This window comes from Oryctolagus cuniculus, chromosome 1 (assembly GCF_051225735.1).
Source record: "Oryctolagus cuniculus isolate XC-2025 breed Fujian yellow rabbit chromosome 1, ASM5122573v1, whole genome shotgun sequence".
In the NCBI taxonomy this organism is placed as follows: domain Eukaryota; kingdom Metazoa; phylum Chordata; class Mammalia; order Lagomorpha; family Leporidae; genus Oryctolagus; species Oryctolagus cuniculus.
Genome location: NC_142867.1, coordinates 181,804,246 through 181,823,192, shown reverse-complemented (window position 1 = coordinate 181,823,192; position 18,947 = coordinate 181,804,246). Strand labels below are relative to the sequence as shown.

The 18,947-nt window shown below is 38.0% G+C and overlaps 1 protein-coding gene across 6 annotated transcripts in view; it reads right to left on the bottom strand.

Moving 5' to 3' along the window:
- Positions 1–18,947, bottom strand: part of ADAMTSL1 (ADAMTS like 1) — a 1,088,032-nt gene that overhangs the window by 220,056 nt on the left and 849,029 nt on the right. The gene's annotated exons all lie outside the window — the stretch shown is intronic.

Genomic DNA, 18,947 nt, shown 5'->3' with positions numbered 1-18,947 from the left:
TGGCACAAGATTTAAATAGTCTTCTCTCTTTAAATCATATTGCTTGCAGGAATTAGAAATACAAAATCAAAACCTGGATTCAACATCATTTCAATCCTCTTATTACACCTCACACACACCTGCCTCGCTCCTGCAACAAGATTTATAACAAATACACAAGCACTGGCTTTTACAACACAGGTGTAGACATAAAGGGAAGTTCATATTAAGTTCTTTTGTATATAACGATGACATGAAATCAGATGATTAGCCTGTCTTTTTTTTTTTTTAAACTTTATTCATTGGTTTACTCCTCAAGTGCCTACAAAGGCTAGGCGTGAGCTAGGAGATACAGCCAGGCATCAAGAGCTCAATTTAGTTTTCCCATGTGGGTAGCAGGGACCTAATCACTTGAATTATCACCTGCTACCTCCCAGGGTCTGCACTGGCAGGAAGCTGGAATCAGGAGTGAGAATTGGGAATTGAATCCAAACACTTCCAATATATGGGGGAGGCAAGCACCTTAATTCCTAGACCAAATGCCTGCTCCATAGCCTGCCAACTTTGACAATAGTGTGATAGTAATGCTTCTGTAATAATGTGTACCAAAGTTTGTTTCCAATTAAAAAAGATGGCAAAAAGAACTTTACCCTATTAGTTTTTTCTATGCAGTAGGATTCCATCACCTGTAAGAGTCAATTCTACTTCAGTGACCATTACAGCAGAACAGAACAATGATCAGCAAATTTTTTTTCTGTAAAGGGCCAGACAGAAAATATTTTAGAGTTCATAGGCCATGTGGTCTCTATTCCAACCGCTAAACTCTGGTACTGTCCATGTGAAATGAGTGTGGCTGTGTTCTAGTACCACTTTAGTTAAGGAGTGGGTGCTTAGCCAGCGAGTGACAATGCCCACATCTCACATAAGAGTACCAGGTTCAATTCCTGGCTCCAGCCCCTGACTCCAGCTTGCTGCTTAATGCAGACTTAGGGATGCTGAAATGGATGGGTTCCTGTTACCAACATGGGAGACCTGGATTGAGTTTAAGGCTTCCAGATTCAGCCAGGCCCAGCACCAGATGTTGTGGGCATTTGGGGGAGTAAACCAGAGGATGAAAGATCTTGTCTGGCTCTTTCTCTCAAATTAAATGCAAGCAAACAAAAACCCCTTTATTTTTAAAAAATGGAGTAGGAAAAGGAAGAGGGTGGTGATGGAAGGGTCTGCATTTGGCTTGTTGGCTGTTGTTTTCCTATCTTTGCTATAGAGCAGAACATTTGGTAGATATGCTAAACATACTGAGATCCATAGATAATTCCTAAATTTATTTTAGGTCTTAGTTTCCATCTCTCACCACATATATACAAGCCTGTAGGATGACAAATAGCCAACTTGATTTGTGTTTTATCTTCCAAAGTGATTCTTGGATGGAATCTAGAATATAAATGATGCACAAACTAGATTCTCAGCTCTCCTTGCCTATAATATGATTAATGTGCATTTTGGTCTCTTTCTAAAACCATGAAGATAGACCAAAGACACACAAAGTAGAAAGGGCATAACTCTGAAGCTCCATTAAGTTACTGCCATGGATAAACCTGTTTATTTTAAAGTAGCATGTCTAAATTTTAAAAAATGTACAAGATACACTCACAAAGTACTTCAAAAAGTTTGTGGCAAACGGAATTAAAAATAGTTTAGGGATGCGCATTTGGCCTAACAGTTAAGATGCTGGTTAAGATGTTTGTGTTGTGTATTGAAGTGCATACGTTCCATTCCTGGCTCTGGCTCCTGACTCCAGCTTCTTGCTAATGTAGACGCTGGGAGATAACAGTGATGGGTCAAGCAATTGGGTCCATATCACTCGTATAAGAGACCTGGATTTCATTCCTGGCTCCTGGCTTTGGCCAGGCCTTGCCTGGGCTGTTTCAGGCATTTGGGGAGTGAACCAGTTGAGAGAAGCTGTCTGTCACTGTCTGCCTCTTAAATAAATAAATAAATAATTTAATAAAGAACAAGTTTATTTTGGTACAAAAACTGTGAAATATATGCATATGAGGGATCTTAGAACATTCATGAGAGGGCAAGCATTTCGCCTAGTGCTTGGGATGCCCACATTCTACATCAGAGTGCCTGGGTTCGAGTCTCAGCATTGCTTCTCACTCCAGCTTCCTGCTAATGTGCCTCCTAGGAGGCAGCAGGTGATGGCTCAAGTTATCAGGTGCCTGCCACCACTTTTGGGAGACCCAGATTGAGTTCCCAGCTCCAGGCTTTGGCCTTTTCCAACTCCCGCTGTTGGTTGTGGGCATTTGGGTAGTGAACCAGCAGATGGGAGATCGTTCTCTGAGTTTCTAATAAATAACACTAAAATAAACATCTTTTAATTCTATTTCCACAAACTTTCTGAAGCACCTATATGTGTGTGTATGTGTGTGTGTGGGTTTGTGTGCATATAAAGTATGCATGCATATTTACATATGCATGCCTGTTGTGTGTATTTTTGACTATATGGACATTTGGTGTTAATAGCAAAAAATAATAAACATCTGTTTTATGTCTCTCAAATGAGAGTCTTATCAAATATAAAACAGCCTTACTGGCTTATCTCCCAACTAACTATCCTTAGGTCTTCATCAAGTTCACACCAATTAAAAACAATTTGGTTTTTAAGTGGTGCTGTCTCTTGGCAGTTATCTTAATTCTCTAGTGCAAACACTGCAAGATATAACATATTTTCTTGTGTTGAAGGAAGGAGATTATATTTCAAAAGAAACATATCTGATAGTACAAATGTTTTTCATATGAAGCTTCCCCCATATCCCTGGATCCTCCAGTGCTGTGTTTACTACTCTGAGTTTTCTAGCCACGAGTGGGAGGAAGCAAGGTCAGTGAGAGGGCAGACAAGTGAGTTGGGAGGTTTAAATGTAGTGGTGAGAATACTCCTCCTGAATAGCTCTTGCTGAATCGGAACCTTTAGGACTGAGTGCAATCAGTGCTGTTTTGAAACCAGTATATTAATTACGATGATGGGCAAAGATACAATAAAATTTTCTTTTGATGGAAATTTAATTGGAATATTTATAAATTCTTTTTGTTAGCAGTCCTATTGTCAGATGAGTGAAGCATGGCTGTATAAATGAGGTTTTTTTTTTTTTTTTTTTTTTTTTTTTTTTTTTTTTGACAGGCAGAGTGGACAGTGAGAGAGAGAGAGAGAGAGAGAGAAAGGTCTTCCTTTGCCGTTGGTTCACCCTCCAATGGCCGCTGCGGCCGGTGCATCGCGCTGATGCGATGGCAGGAGCCAGGTACTTATCCTGTCTCCCATGGGGTGCAGGGCCCAAGGACTTGGGCCATCCTCCACTGCACTCCCTGGCCACAGCAGAGAGCTGGCTTGGAAGAGGGGCAACCGGGACAGAATCCGGCGCCCCGACCTGGTGTGCCAGTGCTGCAGGCAGAGGATTAGCCTAGTGAGCCGCGGCACCAGCACAAATAAGTTCTTTAAAAGCTGTGTGTAACCTTCAGAAATGAGTAATATGAATTTAACATTTAGTCTTCCCATCTCTAGGAACTTAAAAAAAAAAAAAAAAAAAAAAAACAGAATGAAGGACCACACCTGGCAAATGAATGATTTATGCTTCTGTCTGGTCTTCTATTTGCAAGCTTACTTGTTTATTTATTTCATTAATAAAAAGCTTATGCTTTAATTAGAGTTATTATTATAGTCCCTTTTGCACAAAAGCAATCAGGTTCATCTGTAAAATTTTAACTATTTAGTTTATTAGTGGCTATTGTAGACCTAGTAATATGCACAAAAATAATAAAAACACATTTTACTTTATTAATAAAATGGTAAGAAATTTTACTCTTGGTTAAGTAGTCACGTCACCACAGACATTAGTCAGAGTTAGGCTCCAGTTTTCAGCATATATGGTCTGAAATTAACATATTTAAAACTTCATTTTCTGCCATTACTTTCCTCTTTCTCCCTTTTTCATATATATGGTTGCTTTAAAAAATCATTGGGATTAAGTAAGAATACTGTTATAGTTGCACTATCTTGATGTTGTCACTAGTCGCATGCTCTTGTTTCAAAATGCCAATTGAAACTTGCAGGCAATCACATGAGAAATACTTAATCTTGGTATGATTTCCTATCTGACTGCATTTGGCACCATGAGTCTTTAGGGGTTATGAAGATTTCTTTGCTTCTTTCTTTTGGTGTATTTATAGGAGTGGTAGGATAGTAGTAGGGTGAGAACAGAGGAGGCAATAAATTGATGAATGTAGAGAAAAATTGTGGAAGACTTTAAAATGCACCAAAGAGATTCCTGGATGTTCTGTGAAGTGCATGCTTCCTGGAAATCTTAGTCTTTCATTTTCTTTGAGCTATTTTGCCACTCTGTAAGTTGCAAAAAAACCAATAATGCAGGGACTGGCGCTGTGGCTCAGCAGGTTAAAGCCCTAGCCTGCAGCACCCAGTGTCCCATATGGCTGCTCCAGTTCTGATCCAGGTCCCTGCTAATGCACCTGGGAAAGCAGCAGAGTATGGCCCAAGTCCTTGGGCCCCTGCATTCACATGGAAGACCAGGAAGAAGCTCCTGGCTCCTGGATTCAGATCAGTTGTGGCCATCTAGGAAGTGAACCAGCAGATGGAAGACCTCTCTCTCTGTCTCTACCTCTCTCTGTATCTCTGTCTTTAAAATACATAAAATAAATCTTAAAAAACCCGATAATGCAAATTATTTTTGTCCACAGAAATGTAGATTAGCCATATCTAGTGGAATATTTTGATTGTTGCCCTGTGGATGGATCCATTTTATATCTATTTATAAGTTCTTTCTTGCATACTTATTTGTTTAAGTAAGCATGGTTCTTTTACATTTCATTTGAATTGACTATAAAACGCTACTAGTTCTCCTATTAATTAATGAGGCAAGTAAAATCTTTGATAAGTGTTCACTTTATACCTGCACAAGACTCAGACTCTTCCTTTGGAAAAACTTTATAATTAAATAGTGGCCACAGAAGGATATGGGAAATATTATATTAGAAAAATAAAATTATTTAAGTAATTTTTCTTTGAATTAACCAAAAAGTCTTTGAATATAATTGTCATTTGGGGGCAAAAAATCATATGTTTCATGGGTATTAACATGTTATTCTATTTGGCCTAACCTTATTCTTAACCCTATTTCTTCTCTAAGATTTTGAAAAATTATTCCTGATTCTAAACAACCCTTCAGATATTAATGGTCTAAAATGTGTAGGAAAAGGTACAGTTGCTGAAACCTAAGCTGACAATTTTGGCAAAAAAAGAGGCATTCGGATATGTGAGAAATAAGTTGAGGGGATGGAACTGTGGCATAGCTGGTAAAGCTACCGCTTGCAGTGCTGGCATCCCATATGGGCATTGGTTCGAGTCCTGGCTGCTCTACTTCCTATCCAGCTCTTTGCTATGGCCTGGGAAAGCAGTGGAAGACTGCCCAACTCCTCGGGTACCTGCACCCATGAGGGAGACCCACAAGAAGCTCCTGGCTCCTGGCTTCAGATCAGCACAGCTCTGGCCATTGCGGCCAATTGGGGAGGGAACCAGCAGATGGAAGACCTCTCTCTCTCTCTCTCTGCCTCTGCCTCTCCTCTCTCTGTGCAATAACTTCCAAATAAATAAACACATCTTTTAAAAAAATGAAAAAAAATTTAAAAAGTTGCTTCTGGGTGAGAAAAACATTTGAAAAAGAAAACATCTTTCTATCTCTACTTTCTTCTACTTCACTCCCCTCCTTTTTTTTTTTTTTTTAACATGAGATCAGTTACTTAATGTCATTCCATGAAGTTGAAAGGGAAGATTAAAAAAAAAACTATCTAAAATAGATAAATAAAAAACTTTTGGGATGTTACCAAAGGAAACACTAAGGGAAAACACTAAGGCAACCTTAAAATGATTATTTAAAAACTAAATCTGGAGCATTAAAATTTTGGGCCAATTCTTAGCTGAAACATACTTCTATATTCATTTAGAACTACATCTAAGTGCAAATAAGTGAGAATGTAAGTTATTATAAAAGATCTTTAGTCAAGGATCCTTGATCTTCATACAGAATTATGAAAGTATTTCCCAACTGCTGTTGTAAGTTTACAACTCTGAGTTGTGAATAATCCATGCTGGTTATGTAACTCATATTGAGGCCTCCAAATGGAGTCTTTCCGAGGTGTCCAGGACCCTTCTCTACAAAGCATCTGATAGTACCTCTTCTTTTCAATGATTCCTCAAATCCTTTCCATCATGCCCTGGTGGTGGGAGTCCTTAACACTGTAGGGTGCCCTGGTAGTTTAACCAGGAACAGAATGACTTTCTGGAAATTAAAATAACAAAACAAACAACAATTTTGCTGCAGCCACCCATACAATTATTTGAAGGGAAAAACAAAATCAATGATTGCCCCTGATGCTGCTAACCAATAACAGTCTGCAGGAAGGGCACAATTCCAAATCACACTGAGGCAGTATTGGGAGAGCCATACTTTGTGGCGTTTTCCAAGTAGCAGACTGAATTTTCTAATGAGGACGTTGCTCAGTTGGACTCTGAAGGGCGGCTGGTCTCTCTGAGAGAATGCCTCAATGGCTTTCTTTGCAGAAAATACTCAATGCTAAAAGAAGGGGAAGAAAAGCTGACTGCATTAAGAGCCCATTTTATTGCAGAAGGATTTCACAGCAGCAGGAAATGGTGAAAGGGAAGTTTTAAGGCATCCGGAGACGATGGGCTCTTTCAAAGCTTTGACAGCCAACTGGTACTTCCATCTTAGCCTTTCTCTGATGCAGTGTCAGACAAGATGCTAGAAAATTTCCTATTAAAGCTGGGCCCTTATTGACCATCATGAGGCTGTTTTTTGTTTAACAGGAGAAAAGTCAACAGGAATATAGTTAATAGTTAGTTTCTAAGAATATTGGCCTTATGTTGTCTGCTATTCCCAGGCAACTCAATCCTTATCTATATTGTCCCCAGTGTCATTCATTTCAGTTGACAGTGGCTTTCTCCCTACAGTGCTGTCTCTTCTTGAATTCCATGACACCAGACTCTCTCTGTTTTCTCCTCTGGTCACTTCCTTCCCAGTCTCCTTTTGTCATCAAATTTTAAATAATGCAATGCCTCCCATCTCAATTTTCTGCTGTCTCCCAGGGTGTTTGCCGTGATTCCTAGTTTCAAGTACCTCCATCCATATACAAGAAATCTCTTGACTAGAATTTTTTTCTTTGAAAAAAGTAAATATTAATTTCTTTATCAAAAATTTTTATAATGTTTCTTAGGCACAAGGCACAATTTTAAGTACTTTACAAATAAAAGTTGTTAAATCCTAATAACAATTCAATGAGATAAAAACCATTATTATATCCCACTTGATACATGATGAGGAGACTGAAGTATAAGTCAGACACCTAGCAGGGTTTCATGCTCTTAATTATTACACATTGCTATCACTTCTTGATGATTTTACTTTATATTAGAAAGGCATCTCCAACTTAAAATGTCCAAAGTGGACCCTTGATTCCCACCCTGAGCCACCTATTCATGTTTCAATCTTTTCCATGACAACAAATGATTCTCCTGGCCACCCTATTGCTCAAATTAAAACAAACAAACAAACAAACAAACAAGCTGGGAGCTATTCTTGTCTCCTCAATTTCCCTCACTTCACACATCCAACTGATTGCCAAATTATATAAATTATTCCTTGAAAATATAACTTCAACTTATTGATGTCTTTCCATCTCCACTGCCACTATCCTGACCTGATAATGGTGGCTAACACTTATATTAAGTGTTTCTTGAATTTTATATGTGCAGTCATTCCTCCATAACCATGGGAGATTATTTCCAGGACCCTCTACAGATACCAAAATCCATGAAGACTCAAGTCCCTTATACAAAATGCCATAATATTTACACATAATATACATAATTCTCCTCTATACTTTAAATCACCTCTAGATTACTTGTAATACCTAGCACAATGCAAATACCATACAGATGGTAGATATGCAATATTTGTTTAGGGAATAATGTTATGAAAAATGTCTGTACATGTTCATTATAGCTGCAACTTTTTTTCTCAAATAGTTTTCAATCTGAGGTTGGTTGAATCCATAGATGCAGAACCCACAGGTATGGAGGGCCAAATCTATATCTTATTATAACATTGGGAGGTGGGTGCTGTTGGCAGCATTGTGAAATGGACAATAGAAGCTGTCTTTTCAAGGAGATGCTTGCATGGTCTATCAGACCTCCAGCGGGGGTCTAATTCTATGGAACTGTGGGCCTCGGATTGCTCTGGTTGGTCTATTTTGGAACTCCATAGAGAAAAGGGTTTCTTTACCAAGGGCTGGTGATGATACAGATGTTTCCTATCCATGATGATGAAACCGTTTTCTGCTCATATCAATGCAAATGATTTTCTTTGGTAGAAAATATGTATTTTTCTAAATCCAATTCTCATCTGAACTATTTTTAACATCTCATTGGCTTCCTCAATACTTCATGAATTAAATTCTCAACGTGTTTATTTTACGTTTACAGGAAATGTAAATGATTTCTCCTCTGTAGACTATTTCAAGACAGTACATTTCAATCCCATTTCTAGATGATCAGGTCAAGACGGAGAGGTTTCCAAGGTCACACTCCCGAGTAAAAGGCAGTGTGAGGATTCATGACCTGGTGGGATAACTCCACAATCTGCTAACTCCCTCACTGCACTGTCCCTCAGGCTGCCATGTACACTACGATCACTGAAGCCAGAGTATCTCCCTCCTGGACTACCACACAGCCACCGATCTGCTCCTTCCTCTCCTTCCCCTGACCTGTCCATTCTTCATGTTGTAGACAGAGGGACCTTAAAATGTGCAGCTATTCACTGTTTCCCACTATACCTTGAAACCAACTCCGTGTCAGGGTTTCACTAAGCAATCTGCTCCTGTTCATCTCCCACTTTTCCTCCCCTTGTCAGGACCCTCCAGCCACACTCCCTTTCCACTGCCATAAATGTGTCTCATTCTTTCCTGACTCTAGATCTGGGCAAGTGAGAGTCACCCCCTGGATGAACTCCTCCCAGCTCTTAGCAGGAGCGACTCCCATTCATCTGTTAGGGATCTGCTTCCATGCACCTTTTCAAGGAAGACTGAGTTGACCCCCAGACTCATTAGGACCATGGCTAGGCTTTCTCAGCATACCCTTTAATTTTCTGAGAGCAGTTACCAAACTGCATAATAACCATTTCCCTCACTAGACAAAATCTCTGCAAAGGTAGAACTTCACATAATAGGTGCTCAATAAATACTTTTTCAAATGAATAATGAATTGACAAACAGGGAGGAAGGAATTGATTTTATGCATGACTTAGTATTGAGTTTATTCTTAAGTCTAAAGATTGAAATCAAGCTAAAGGGGACATAGCCTAAAAACTTCCAAGAAATTAAATTATATTTCTTCGTTCCAGGCACTGGCATGAGGAAACAAAGCTCTTTTCTTAAAATAAGAATTTCTTATGTTCTTTTAAAGTAACTATGTGAAAATTTAGTAACTTTAGTGGGCTTATTCATTTATATTTCCTTTTTTAACGGTTTATTTATTTGAGAGGCAGAGTTAGAGAGAGAGAGAGAGGGAGCAAGCACGTGCTCTTGCATCTGCTGGCCCACCTCCTAAGTGGCTATAACAGCTGGAGCTAGGTCTATCTGAAGCCAGGAGCCAGATGCTTCTTTTGGATCCCCAATGTGGGTACAGGGACCCAAGCACTTGGGCCATCTTTCACTGCTTTCCCAGGTGCACTAGCAGGGAGCTGGATCAGAAGTGGCGCATTTAAGACCCAAACATGTGCCCAGATGGGATGCTGCTGTCATGGGTGGAGGCTTGAACTACTATGCCAAAGTGCTGGCTCACATTTATATTTCTTATATTTTTAGGCAATAGGTATCAGCCTCATTTTATCTTATTTGGTGTTGAGTAGTCATATAGCTTGAGAAAATTTAAATTTTGTATCTATCACACTTAAATTAAATTGAAATAAAAATGCTATTTTATTGAAGAAAAGGATCTAGGGGCAGCTTTGAAACAAAGGCTGATGTCAATAATTTATATATGGACTCTGGTCAAACAGTGCTTATCTGACTAACAGCTACCCAACAGTGAAGGCTCTGGAGCATTTTGGAATTTTTCCTGGGTTCCAGGGGCCCAAAGAGAACTCATATCTTTTTTAATATATACTCTTTAAACTCAACATGCAAAGATTTTGGGAAAAAGGGAAGACAGGCTGCATATAGCAGCTATAAATGGAGCCAAATTATTCACAAATGAAAAATGAGGATATGACAGTTGTTTCAGACCCTTTTTCTTTCTCTTTGTTTTTTTGACCCATGTGAATAGAACATGATTTGAAAGTTTGCTTTTCCTTGAGGATAGTCTGACTCTTTAAAAAGCCATGTCCCAGGGATTCAAATGTCATTATAGCTTACAATGCTATCAGTACATTTGTAGTTCCCATCTTAAAACCAGAATGTAGTTTTTAATACAGATTATTTCCCTGACTTTGATAAAAATCTGAAATACTGTAAACTCAATACTTTTCATGAACCATTTCTTCTTCACATGGAGTGAAATTAGTTTATCTTGCAATTTTGTAAAGGTTTCTTTCCCTTAATTCAACAAGTTTGGCAGAGCTTTCCAATGAAAAGTTCAGTTCATTAAAAATGACCCTAATGGACTTAACATATATTGGTGGTGACAGGGTCCATACTTTATTTTGGCACACAAGGATCCCATTAATTTGTCTTTGTCACTCTCTGGGGCTCAGCTGAGCAACAGTTCAGGCTTAGCTTTCTGAAAGTAGCTATAGAATGAGCAATAGTGGTTGACGGTGGGAGGGGCTGACAAATTTAGACCTTCTTGAGTTGCAATAAAGGCATTCCTAATGACTACATAAAAATGACTGTCTGCTTGCTTGAGTTTATTATTGATTTTGCTGTCTCTGTGCATGCTGGGAGCAATCTATGGGAATAAAATATATTTAACTCAGAGTTGAGAGAGGTTGCTTTTTTTTCCCAAGCAGTTTCTGAACTTTCTTTACTCAATTTTGCAATTTGTTCCATAAATTTTTTTACTTAAATAAAGACAACTAACCTTTGTTCCTTTGAATAAACTCTAATAAACTAAAAGTGTGGCCCTTCTAAGTGAGTCTTCAAAGAGCCTGAGAAGTATAGAAGAGAAGCAATAGGGTATGTTAGCTGGTGATTCTCACCAGCTGAGAGTTGGGTTAGATATCGTGGTTCTTGCTCAAATGCCAGTAGACCCAAGGCATATAAATCCCCATTTATAATGAGTGATTATCATCCATTTTTAACTTCCTTAAAGGTTCTGAGGGTGAATGATGCTAGAAGAGACCCAATCATAACAATAGTTGATACATTTGCAGCACTTCCTGCATCCCAGATAGTTTGATATATTAATTAGCTTCACAATAACACTATGACTTAGAGACTATTTTTATACTCTTTTCACAAATGAGGAAACCAGCGCATATGGGGTTCAAAGACATGCCTTGGGTCTCCTGTGGCTAACTGGCCATTCAAGATTCATATAAAGCAGTCACTGGAGCCCACACTTTCCACTCCTGTACACACAGCTGCTCTACATGGAGTCACGATCAATAATTAAGTTGCTTTTTACTTTGATCCTAGAAGGGCTGTGTTTTTCCTTGGGCATGTAAATACATATATTCATTCTTACAACTCATACAGTTAGCAGTTTGATATATTTCCAAAAGACAAATCAATTTTAGAAAATTACCTGTGGTTTCTGTTTTCAACGTGTAGGTAGGAATCACTGAGGTACATATACAGATACAAATACTCACATGTGGCCATTTGCTATGTAAAAAAGATCTAATGATCTTTTCCCCAGGAGTGGGTTTGGAGTCAAATCCATATTCAAGTAAGTTCTATCATAACCTGCCAAACATCCATTCACACCAAAATCCCCCTTAGGGGCTGGTGCTGTGGCTTAGTGGGTTAAGCTGCCACCTGCAGTGCTGGGATCCCATGTGGATGCCAGTTCTAGTTGCAGCTGCTCCACTTCCGATCCAGCTCCCTGCTGATGCTGATGGGCTCTGCACCCACATGGGAAACCTGGTGGAAGTTCCTGGCTCCTGGCTTCAGCCTGGCCCAGCCCTGGCTGTTGTGGCCATTTGTGGGGTGAACCATGGGATGCAAGATCGATCTCTCTCTCTCTCTCGCTCTCTCTTTCCCTCTCTCTCTGTCTCTTCTTTTCTCTCTTAATCCTGCCTTTCAAATAAGCAAAATAAACCTTTAAAAATATGCCTCTTAGGTTTCATTCAGTATATATATATATATATTGAATTCTCATTTATTTCTTATTTCTGCAATACCATGTACTAGCTTAACTATTCTAATATTTTAGCTCAGAGGTGGAGCAATTCTAACACATGGTAGTAGAGAATTTGGGAATTCAATATGTAAGTTGCTTGCACTACTCTGAAAATCAATCACAGTCTCATGCTAAGAATATCCAAACAAAGTGGATTTCTTCAAAACAGCTAGCTCATTTGCTTAATCTGTGGATAGATGACTGATATGCAACATTTTGGTCACAACCTCATTACTCCTATGGTAAGAATCCAATAAAGTTTACTTGAGGGCAATGACTATTGGGTTATTTTTGCAATATCTGCACTTGGCACAGAGTAGGTTATTCTCAAGGTGAATTTGGCTTCTGTCATTGAGGAGGTATGAATAATTAGCATGTCATGAGATTTTCCAAAGTCATCTAAAATACAGAATTAACCAGAGAATATACAGTAAGCACACTGCTTGCTGATACAGAGAATAAAAAGAATGACAATGATTTTGAGAAACAGGGAGGAGGCCAGAAGGTAAGCAGCTGGAAGTGAGAGAAGTCAAGACTGTTGTGGGGTAAGAGATGACCTCAGGCTTGTCAGTGTGAGGTTTTTACTCCATCATGTGCTAATTCTTAGAATTAAATGCTCTTTTTAATTTTACAACTCTAATGTTAACCCTCAGCCTCTTGAATATGATTTGCAAATAATTTTTATGTTTCTTACAAGGTGAAATAAAGGTGAAATGATCCTTTATTCTTAACAAATAAATCTGTTCCTGTGTATTTGTAAGATATTCTTTGTTATTTTCTGTGACCTGGGACTCATGAAAAGAATTTAAGGCAGGTAACTTATATTGAGAATATAAACTGGATCCATTATTACTGATGTTTGATTCACTACATCTTCTTTGGAAGAAATATGAAAACACATGCTTCTTAATGAACATTTCTGGCCCCTTAAAAATATGAATTCATATTCTCCTCCACAGTAAGACAACTTACTGGTTTTAAATATGGACCAAGGTAAGCATATGCTTAAATATTATATATTTAGACAGTATTTTCAACAAGGTAAACAAGGCATTTCATGACTATGGGATCACCATGGCAACTCTTATTGGCCTTTCTTTCTGTGTCTAATTCCTTGTGGATTCTGTTCATTCAGATGCATGACAGGAATTTCCCTGTGCTTCTCATTGAATCAGCCCATCTCTATGCTAATGCCATCTGGCACCCAGATATTCCTGCTGCCTTCTGCCTGCTTGATTTTCTTTCTTCCTTCATCTTAATGGCTCACATCAAGATATTTAAGCCCTGAATGTTATGTGTAAGTACAAACTGGTTTTCTAACCTTGCAAAGACCAAGTTGTTGAATGAAAATCTAACTTAAGGTTTTTAAGAATGCAAGAACAAGGCACAAGGCCCACTTTTTCCTGACTTTGAGATAACAGTGTCACCAAGGCTCTCCATCTGGTGAATCCCAGATATTTGATGAGGGGGATGGCTGGTTAAAATGGCTGTGTTAGCCACATGGTTCCCAAAGGAGCCACCACACCCTACTATTCTGAGTCATCAAAGGACTATTGGCAAATGAAACCTATGGAGGCACTTCATAAAGTTTATGAAAAAATAGATTTAAAAGCTGAGTCTATTTGGGGCAAAAATTTTTTTGAAATCCATGCATATATGGAGTCTTTAAAATATTCATGGAAAAATGTGCACTATGAAAAAACTATGCATGGATTTCAAAATAAACTGTGAAGAACCTGGCTTCCCCTAGTGCCTGGTAAGGCCTCATTTCCCCTACCCAAGAAGCTTCTCTTAGAGATCTGGAAGTCCAACAAGAGAAAGGCAAAGCACCTGGAGCATCCAGACAATGCTTTTTCCTAAAGCTTTCCTAAAGCAAATTACACCACATAAGGCATCCAGTGGCCCGCGAGGGTCTGAAGGAGCTGAGGAAATGAACAATTTCCTTCCTATTCCAAGTCAGAACAGGGTTTTTAAGGAGACCAGCTGAATGACTTCCTGTTCAACCGTATTTCTTTAAATGTCCTAGAGATCACCATTGTATCATTTTCCCTCAAGAAGTTAAGTTGTCAGGGGGTCATGATGTGTATTTGCCTTGAAGTGGTAGTGAAATTTATGCATACATCTCAACAAAGACTGTAATTAAGGTAGAAAAATAAGTAGTTTGTCAGTAATTTGCTTTAGCTTCTATTTGATTAATGAATATAATTTTACAACATTGTAGTATTGATTTTCCAACAAAAAAGTATATTTTTTATTTTATATATTTTTCAGTGGAACCAAGCAGATGGGCTTAATCTAGCATTTAGATGATGTAATACAGGTCTAACAACAATCTCATCAGCTGAAGGACAATTCACAAAGACATAGCTGGGATTTTAATGGGAGAGAATTCTATTACCGTTCTTCCTCCCCATTCTAATGCTGGGATGGCATTGCCATTACCTTCAGACTCTCCTAGCGTCCTGTTAATTCTAGAAGTCTATCCTTAACCACATTTCTTTTGTGTTCACTGGATAATGGGACTTTTATGGATTCCTTGGCAGGCATCTTCTGAAGCAAGTTCACCTTATTGTGTTCCTATGCAAGACAGTGTTTGAGCTTCATTAGTGAAAATCCTCCACTTTCTTAGTCTTGGGATTTGGATCTTATTTTCATGTCCTGCTCAACAGGAGTCACAGAAATATCTTGCTTAAAGATCCTTGATAAAACCTGAATTTTCAACGTGAACACCTGATAAAAATGAATGCCTGGATCAAAGCAAACTATAGTCACCAGCAAAAAAACAGCTCAGAGTGTGGATCTCACAGAGATCGGCAATTTTTGCCTATCAAGAAAATCCACTAATCACAATATTCCTAAATTTGTACCATAGACATCAAACAAATCATAAATAAACTGTTCTAGATGAATCTTGCTGTGAATGGAAGGGGAGAGGGAGTGGGAAAGGGGAGGGTTGTGGGTGGGAGGGACGTTATTGGGGGGGGAAGCCATTGTAATCCATAAGCTGTACTTTGGAAATTTATATTCATTAAATAAAAGTTTGAAAGCAAAAAAAAAAAAAAAAAGAAAAAAAGAAAAAATAGTATCTTTCAAAAAAAAAAAGAAAATATCTAAATTAGTTTTCAAGTGAAGCTTAAGCTTTCTATTTAAATTCTATATTATCTCTATATCTATGAAGGTATCCCAAAAATTCTGTGGAAAAATGGAACTAAAAGACAAAGTTTATTTTGGTGCAAAAATTTTTGAAATCCATGGATTGCTTTTTGTAATATGTGTTTTCCATGAACTGTTTGAAGAGCCTTTGTATGCATATATTTAAAACCTTTTTTGTACCAAAATAAATTTTCTCTGAATTCCATTTACCATGAACTGTTCTTGTACCATTATAAAAGTACATTATCCCAATGTGATTCAATCTCCATCTTTATTTCAGTGATTTCATTAGATTGACATTTGTATTTCTATCTTCTGCATGGTGTTTGGTTTAATGGAACCACAGTGTCAGTATTTTCTTCTGTTTTATAAAGTTTTAGATATTCTTTGGCAATTCAGCTTGTAATATTTTTTCATAGTTTTTGTCTAAATATATCTTAAAGTAGTTGCTTTCCAACTTATTTTTGGCCAGAGTGTCAACCACTCTTTTTCCTGCATTTTGGAGTTATTAAAAGTCTCCAACATTCAACAAAGGTATCTCCAAATGTCAAAGATTTTAATTTAGTGATTTTCCTACATTATTTAATAAGACAGGCTGGTGATAATATTTTCACTTTCCATATGGGGAAATAAGTATTAATTGCTGTTGTACTACAGAACCTTCCAGTGTTAGCTGGAGCCACAGCAAGAGATGATGGTTCTGGATCCCTGTTGCTGCTTCACTGTAGCAGTTCAGAAATGACAGCCACCGCTTCTGAGCATTGCCATCTAATTTAAGCAATGTGAGTCTCTTTGGTGGTGGAAGGAATGACTTGTTGACAGTATATCATTTTTGTATTATACTTTGGAGAGTAATTATAGGTTGCTATATACATTTAGAAATTGGTTTATGTGGTTTTAAAAAGAAGAAGTAATCAAGACCATGCAAAATCATGTTTTTAAAATTCAGAATCAATAAAAACAAAAAATAATGTGACACTTAGGACCTTTCCTAGGGCTCAGTGCACTGAACATGTAAAATGTATTAAAATGTGGAAACCGTATACCTTTCATTGCATTATTCTACAGCTGTCATTTATTTCATTTAGATATAAAAGTAATTGTTATTCTGAGCCTAACAGTAAACATTTCCTTTACCTGGCACCAGCACTCCAATTACATTCTACTTCAATTCAGATTAATCATGCCAAGATGGCAATTCCATTATACTGATAGTAAAATTTAATAGTCTAGTATTAAGCTAGAGTTTTCGATGGCTGAAACAATGTGTTTAACTGCTTTAGGGATTTTATTAAGATTAAAGTTAAACGTAAAGCATCTTAATCAGACCTTTAGGGGAAAACACTCATTACTAAATATGGCTGACTGTGGTCTATAGAATGCTTCTGCAGGAGCACTAAATTCCACTTATTTGAGAAGGATGTAATAGCAGGAAAGATGTTTAATTACAGACGTAAAATGTTTTTTATTTTCCACTTTGTTATATTATTTAACATCACTATTAATTCCAATATTATAGATAGGATTGTGCTTTACACTAGGCAAGCAGAAAGTTCATTTAGGTTAAAAAAATGCACATCTGGTTTTAAGCATTTAACTCAGGAATACACATAAGGAGTAACCAGCTCCAATTACATGGCATCTTTCTGTGTTTTAAATAGGACCTTAGTGGATTAAGGAGTTAATGCCCCTCTAAAATGAACTGTTTACTTCCTCTTCAGCAACAAGATTTGTCAAACTAGGTACTGGCAGGAGAGAAACAAAAAAGTTTCATATTCATATATTCACTCAATGGTTGCATTACGATCTTTAACCTTTGTCTTTCCTCCAAAATTCTGGGCGGCTAGCTGCTTTTTCTCAAAAATTTTTTTTTTAAAAAAAGTAGTTGTAGAAATTTTACAGTACAGAAATCATGTAAGCTTTGTTTAATTGTCCTTTTAATTAAAAATGCTAATATATGCCCTGTTTTTCTATGAAGTCAAATGACTTCACGCTATTCTTTACAAATATTCTATACAAATATGACTTTTTGTTATATAAAATACAAATCAGTACTTTGAGTTACTTTTGTAAACTCTAACTTATTATACATTTATTTGACATGAAGAGGGAGAGATAGAGAAAGCTCACATTCCCTAGTTCACTCCTCAAGTGCCTAAAATGGCCAGCAATGAGCTGGGCTGAAGCCAGGAGCCAGGCACTCAATCCAGGTCTCCCACGTGGGTGGCAGGAACCAATCACTTGAGCCATTACTTCTGCCTTCTAGGGTCTGCACTGGTAGGAAGCATGATTCAGGAGCTGGATTGAACCCAGGTACACCATTATGGGATGTAGGCACCTTTTCTGTCTTTTTAAAGATTTATTTATTTGAAAGTGTTAGAGAGTGAAGGAGAGACAGAGAGAGACAGTGATTTCCATACACTGCTCACTCCCCAGATGGCTTCAACGGCCAGAGCTGGGCTGGGCCAGGCCAAATCTAGGAGCCAGGAGATTCTTCCAGGTCTCCTACATGGGTGGCAGGGGCCCAAACACTTGGGCCATCTTCCGTTGCTTTTTCTAGGCCACTAGTAGGGAGTTGGATCAGAAGTAGAGCAGCCGGACATGAACTGGCACATATATGGGATGCCAGCCTGTACCTGTTAGGTCTCAACACCAGCCCTGGGATGCAGTTATCTTAACAGACATCTTAACCACTAGGCCAAATGCCCACCCAGTTTTTTGTACTGTATTTCTTTTCAAATTTCTTTCTGTGTTGAGTGAGATTCAGGAACACAAATCATAATCTGACAAATAACATAAAATTTCGATTCAAACAGGATGGATTTGAGAAAATTCTAAATTGCGTTTGAGTAGATAGATTACAATATTCATTTATATCTGTAGTAAAATTTGAACTGTAGATTTAATTTGGAAACAAGTCCATATTCTGCGTGTTCTACAGACACAGCAGCTCTTTACATTCCATATGTCTACATGGAAGGTAGGTAACATGTCTCATGGATCAGTGAATAGTACAGACCCTAGCACTGATATCTGATTTAATGAAGAAACTCTTCAACCTGAGAACTTACTTTGGTCATAGATTAAGTTTGTTAATAAACAGTATTCTGTTATTTGTAAAAAGGATGCCACAAATGTGCCTATCCGTGTCTCTATTGGAATCAACACATTCATCGATCAACCAATCAATTGACTTTTGCTTCTTTCCCTGTTTCCCTGTGGGAAGTGTCTGGTGGATCTGTGCCCAGTGGTCTTTCACATTTCATGGCCTCAATCAAACAGAACAACTCCGGAGCTCTGAGCAAGTGAGGCAAAAACCTGGGTCTCTTTCTGACATCGACCAACAAGAAAGGGAAACGAAAGCCTACGAATTTCATTTGCACTTACATATTTT